At 36.4% G+C, this 6,000-nt stretch overlaps 1 protein-coding gene across 6 annotated transcripts in view; it reads right to left on the reverse strand.

The window, feature by feature from the left end:
- The window catches only part of gulp1a (GULP PTB domain containing engulfment adaptor 1a), a 65,776-nt gene extending 61,245 nt beyond the window's left edge, over positions 1-4,531 (reverse strand). For 2 of the 6 annotated variants that reach the window (XM_079880980.1, XM_079880983.1), the window contains exon 1: positions 4,404-4,497. The gene's annotated coding sequence lies outside the window, so the exon portion shown is untranslated. Of the gene's footprint in view, positions 1-4,302 lie in introns of all 6 variants that reach the window. The other 4 variants (XM_079880985.1, XM_079880984.1, XM_079880987.1 and 1 more) reach the window with 4 other exon arrangements.
- Positions 4,532-6,000: the final 1,469 nt, after the last annotated feature.

Genomic DNA, 6,000 nt, shown 5'->3' on the forward strand with positions numbered 1-6,000 from the left:
TTGTGCTGGAGAGTCAGGAGTAAAGCCAAGTGCTGGGGGCATGAGCTTCAAACCTCCACGGTCATTTGGTAAAAGTCACAACAAGAAGAATAGATTAGAACACTTCAGTATAAGTATAAGTATAAGTATATCCATTTTTTCCCCAGGGGAGCATTTCCTCTTAGGTCAACAAAGAAAGCAATCTAATTAAGATATGATAGATTTATAGGGAAAATGCGTAAACAAATGTTTGTTATACTGAGAAATGCCATAAATAACCACAAAGTCTGTGGGGGAAAAAAACTTCTGGCATTAGAGATTAAAATATTTTCATGACATTCAGTGGTAAATCTTAAAGGAAAATTTTATTTAAAATGAAAGAGTTATCATCATTTACTTCCATAGAATTTCTGAATAACCTGGTTGTGCGGTCAAGCTCCAAAACAACAATGAAAAGCACCATAAAAGTACAGTGGTCCACAGAAGCCATAGTTTTCAAAGCCATTATGCGATAAACACAGAGTAGAGTCAGCTTATAAATGATTCTTTACCAAATGTCATTGATGTCAAACCTGAAAGGACTGTTCCAAAAGCACCATATTTGATTGCTGAAGCTCTCCATTTTGCAAAATGTCCTGCAGATTTGGATTTACATTAGAAATGACAGAATATACATTTCTGAATAAAATATTTATCTAAAACAGAAATGTTATATCATCACCAAACAAAATTACAAAGTTAATAATTGTTTTCAAACTGGCAAAACAGTCTCAGTCTAAGCTCATTTACTGATTGAGCCAGTGTTCCATTTAAAAAAAATATGAAATTAAAGAAAAGCCCTAATCTGTTCTTTTCATCAAGATTAATATTAATCAATCATTCATGCTAACTTGCACTTCTAAGTTCTAATTGTTTTTCTCTAATCTGGACTTCAGCAACAGATGAAGTCATTTTAGTTGTAAAAAAATAATGAGGTAAAAAAATTCATGCCGCTCATGACAGAGCCATTATATTCAGACAATTCACTGTCTGTACTAGTAATGAGGTCATTGGATGTTTGCTTCATCCTTTTCTGTGTGCCCTCATTTGCAATTTGGTGCTTTCAAAAATACATCTGGCAGATGAAAGATTTCGGATCGTTATTTTTTCACATTTAGTGATGACAGAAATGAAAATGGAACTGATTTTGCCGCTAAAACTGCTCTTAGACGTAGTTCACTGCACATGAACACAGAGAAAATATGTCAAGTTTAAATTGAGAAATCAAGAGTAGAGTCATGTCATGAATAGCATGGGCATAAGTTAAAAACTTCTTCAAGTACGATATCAATGGTAAAAGGACGGCTGAATGGGAGAGCTGAACATCCCTGAAATAATCGATGTGTAATGCAATTACGGTTATGTATTCTAAGATGTGTTAGGACTATTAACGGATTGTTGATTAGATTTTTCCTTTCCTCATGGTTTCCTCAAGGACTAATGTATCCCAGTGAATGCACATCTGATGTGTGTATGGGGACCGTCTTAGCTATACTTTGGGGACACATTTGTCCACAGAAGTGAGCTAAATCTGACAACATCTTCCTTGGGGATATCCAGGGACTCCTGCAGCCTCAATTGGAAAAAAGATTAATGTATAAATAATACATATTTTTTTATCTTAAAAGTGCAAACATTTTCATTTAGGGGCTGAGATTAGTTGGCATTTAAAACAATATAAGCCGGTATGTCCTCTTTTAGGTAAACAAGATTACCGTTTGTGTGTGTAGAACCACAAGACTTCAATTTCTTTGGAGCTATGAAACTTGCAAATAAGTAGATCACTGGAAATGAACAGTGTGCACATTTATAAACTTCATCCCAATAAGGACATTTTAAAAACATCTATATTGAATAATGAACTACATCTGGCATTTGCAATTAAAAAGAGATTTGGAGTCTCATGTCTGACAAAAACAAAACATGATTTTAGATTAGTAATGCATCAAATGCAATCTACAGAAAAACACAGTAACATGCTTCAACCTGAAAGGAAGCATGTCATTACACATAAAAGCAGGACAGCAGACCTTGCAAAATCTCTAAATACTGTAAAAACCTTTTCCATCAAACTAACAAAGTCTGATTACATAAGTAGACAGAGAGAAAGATAGAGAGAACATCAAAATGTTCATATGGTGCAATATTTTTCCTGTTCAAAGGACTAAATTCATAATTGACCCTTTTAATGTTGCAAGAAAAGTTCATCCAGCTATTAATCACAAAAAAAAAAATCAGAAAAAAGAAAAATATACCATAGCCCTCATACTGTATGATTAATATTCCAGGTCTTCTTGTGAGGAACAGACCAAAATATAAGTTGCTATTCACTGCAATCACGTCACGTTTAAAAATATTAAACTTATAGTATCAGTATATCCAGATCAGATGGAGGAGCTGCACTTAGACACGACCACAATGCATCCTTGAAGTGTCAACAGAGATTGTGTCAACTAGACACTCCCCTGTGAAGGCCTCATCGACACGACAGCCATCGGCACTGATCCTCAACAAACCCGTCTCCATACCGGCGTGACTCCGATCTTCAACCAGATGGAACTGGATATTATTCTGATTGTTCCAAACCAATCTGACTTCTGACCTATAATGCGGCCTGAATCATAATCATACACTGTTCGTTCATTGGCCAGAGGAGAACTGGCCCCCCGACTGAGCCTGGGTTCTCCCAGGGTTTGTTTCTCCATTCTGCCACCTGATGGGAGCTTTGGTTCCTTGCCACTGTCGCCTTTTTCCACCTTTGTTGCCATTGGCTTGGCTTGCTTAGTTGGGGACATCAAATTTAACATTTAATTTAATATTCAACAATAATATTGATCTGCCTGCATTGACACTATTATACAAGAACTGAACTGAGCTGGACGATGACATCACGGTTTACTCTAGAGCAGCTAAATTAATAAAAAAAATTAAAAACAAAAATGAAACATCGCTGAACTTACTAAAGCAGGACTGTGATGTTATTTTCTACTGGAAACAACTGAATGTTGAATGTGCAAATGACTGAATGTTAAGAGAATGGATGGCATGGGGAATTAATTGAAGTCTCCTTGCTGGCAGAATATTTGCAAAAGTACTTTCAGTGATCAGTTTGTCTTTCCCAGAGAGGGACTGTAAATCCAGTAAATCTGACCGGCTCACACTAAAGGAAAAGGTATTGTCATGCAGATTACAACTTGGAAATGGCCTCTGGTATCCATGGACAGACCTTGCCAGTCTCTCCCAGGGGCGTCACATGGCCAAATAGGAGTTTTAACTAGCCTACTGAAAATCTGAAGTGGGGGTAACCCTTCAACAAGCTATGGAAAACACAAAATAATATGATCAGGATAAGCCAGTGCATAAAAAACAGAACACGATTTACATACAGTCAGTAAAATAAATAGATTAATTTGAAGATGACAGATAGCCTAGCCTACAAACAGAAAGAAAGATTAAACAGAGAAAATACAGATCGGAAAAACAAGTAAACGGGCCGCTAGGGGAAATACAACATCTCAAAAATACAGATTGACATACAAGATAGGCTACAGTAGATAGACAAATGAAAAATAGACAGGTAGCGCAGTATCTACAGCATCTATCCGACGGGAAACATACAGCTAGACAGACAAATGTAAACAGCTCAGATAAATAAGCCGACATATAGACAGATAGTCAAATAAAAAGACAGACAGACGAATAAACAGACCTTCGCAAGTTATTACAGGTAAAATATAAAACTGTCTGATAGACTCTGTTAAATGACTTTGTCCCTCACACAACACAGAGGGAAAAACGAAGAAATAAAACTTGCTCTACTTTACATATATTCACCTTAAATGAGACCCAATTTTAATCTATCGCATTCGCATGATTCGAATCAATAAACTAATTATAGCATCAATCTGAAACATGAACACCAAACAGCTGTCAGACGCGACAGTAATAGGCTACTTTTTCTGGAGATTAAAAACCAATGCAAAGCTTTAGGAAATTCCACCAACAAACAACAACAACAACAACTATACAATTAAATCCAATTGTCAATTTCAAGATCACAGGAAAGAGCAGAAAGATCCCGCCTCCTGGCACTCGTGCATCCATGTAGAATGAACCTGCTCGAGCGCATTTCATCCTTACATGACGTCCATAACATTCCTCTAGGATGCAGCTTTAAACAAACCAATGTTTACATCATGGCTGAAACTACATCTGACAAACAGAATGTAAAATAAAGTTTCAGTAGGCTACACATGTTCTCTCTACAAGGACTGACTCACTCACTTTCCAGGACTTCAAGTTTCTTTTTAAAGAAAAGCGCCGTACAAACACAATCCACGATCCCGAAACGCTTACTTTCCGAGGCAAACGTACAATCCACTCACCGAAAACCAGGAATCCTCTGCGCGTCCCAAGCAGTGCACGCACACGCTGTCTTCAACACACACACTCTCTCATCTTCCACACATTCATACACGCGAGCGCGCGCGCGTGCACACACACACAACCCGCTGGAAAGTTTAGTGACGTCACCCACTCAGTTAAATGCCACCGCAGGAGTCTCGCCAACCAGCTGGAGGTTTAAAGGGCCAGAATATGGGTTATGACATGACATGAGTGCTACTCTGATACAAACAAATACTCCTTCTCTCATTACTGTTATACATTTTAAATAGGCTAGTGTACCCTACTTTATAAATGTATGAGGTAAACACCTTTTAATCTATATAGACATTTTCCAACATCTTGTTGGAAGAAGAGCACAATATGAGACAGAGAATAACCCATAAATACTGATAAAAATGCATTTACAAACGTTGACCTAACAGTGGGGCATGTTGTCACAATATTGAATAAGTTGTCTCAACAGAAATCAGCTATTAAGCATCCTATGTAACATACGGAAATATTAAACCATTGTTTTGAGCAACAAATAGGCCTACTGTAAATAATAAATTGCATAACATATTGTAACATTTAAAACAAATGTTTCAAATGTTATATTGGTAAAAAAAAAAAAAAAAAAAAACTCTTGTCCTACGAACGCAGTTCAACTTTTCATTTAAAATATACTATATAAATATATAAAACAATAGCCTTTTCCATGGTTTTATGGTGTTCACTTGTTCACCCAGCAGCTATATATCAAAAATTATTTCAGAATTAAAAAAAAGAGGGTTTTGAACAGGGTATTTAAAACAACATACAAAACCACTGTTGAGGAATGTACACATTTGTGTAACTAGACTTTTGACTCGACATCTACAGATACCGAGGTTGAGCCCTTATGACAACAAACCCTATATATATTTAACACATGAGCAGGTCTTTTCATCTGATATTCCAGAAATTTCTAGATTAAAATGTCTTTGATCACATATTTTTTTCCATATCAATTTTGTAATTTATATTTTTATATAATATTTATATAAATTTGTATTGTTGTTTTGTAATTTATACAATTTCATATTTTTGTCAAAACCCATTTTACAGTGAAACAGGACATTTATAGGAATTGATTGGATTGTGGATTATATAAGCATTAACAAAGTGTCCTAACTAGGCAAGTGGTGCTCACTGCATGCAGAGCCTAATGATGCCCAGCTTCCATGTCATGGGTGGAGCTTTATAGTCCAGATGCTGTGTCCCAATTCACCTACTTATAGCCTACTACGCCCTAAAAGTATGTACTCTATTTGTGAAGAAAAAGTACATATTTTTGAGTGTGTAGCAAAAGAGTAGACAAGCTTTGAGACATACCATTACATCATACAATTGTGTCTTTAACAGTTGCTCTCTGTCGCATCCTGTCATCGTAAACTGGCCTGTCAGTCATCTTGTCACAGTTAAAATCCTCCACATTTAATTTAAATTCCTTCCGTATCGGAGACAAATGTAGTAGCATGTTGATCTGCAGTCGCTGGTCTTTCATGCAGAGAACTCTCCTTAAATGAACCCATTTGTGCCCAAATTTGTCTGAAT

Source organism: Squalius cephalus (assembly GCF_949319135.1).
Source record: "Squalius cephalus genome assembly, chromosome: 9".
NCBI lineage: Eukaryota > Metazoa > Chordata > Actinopteri > Cypriniformes > Leuciscidae > Squalius > Squalius cephalus.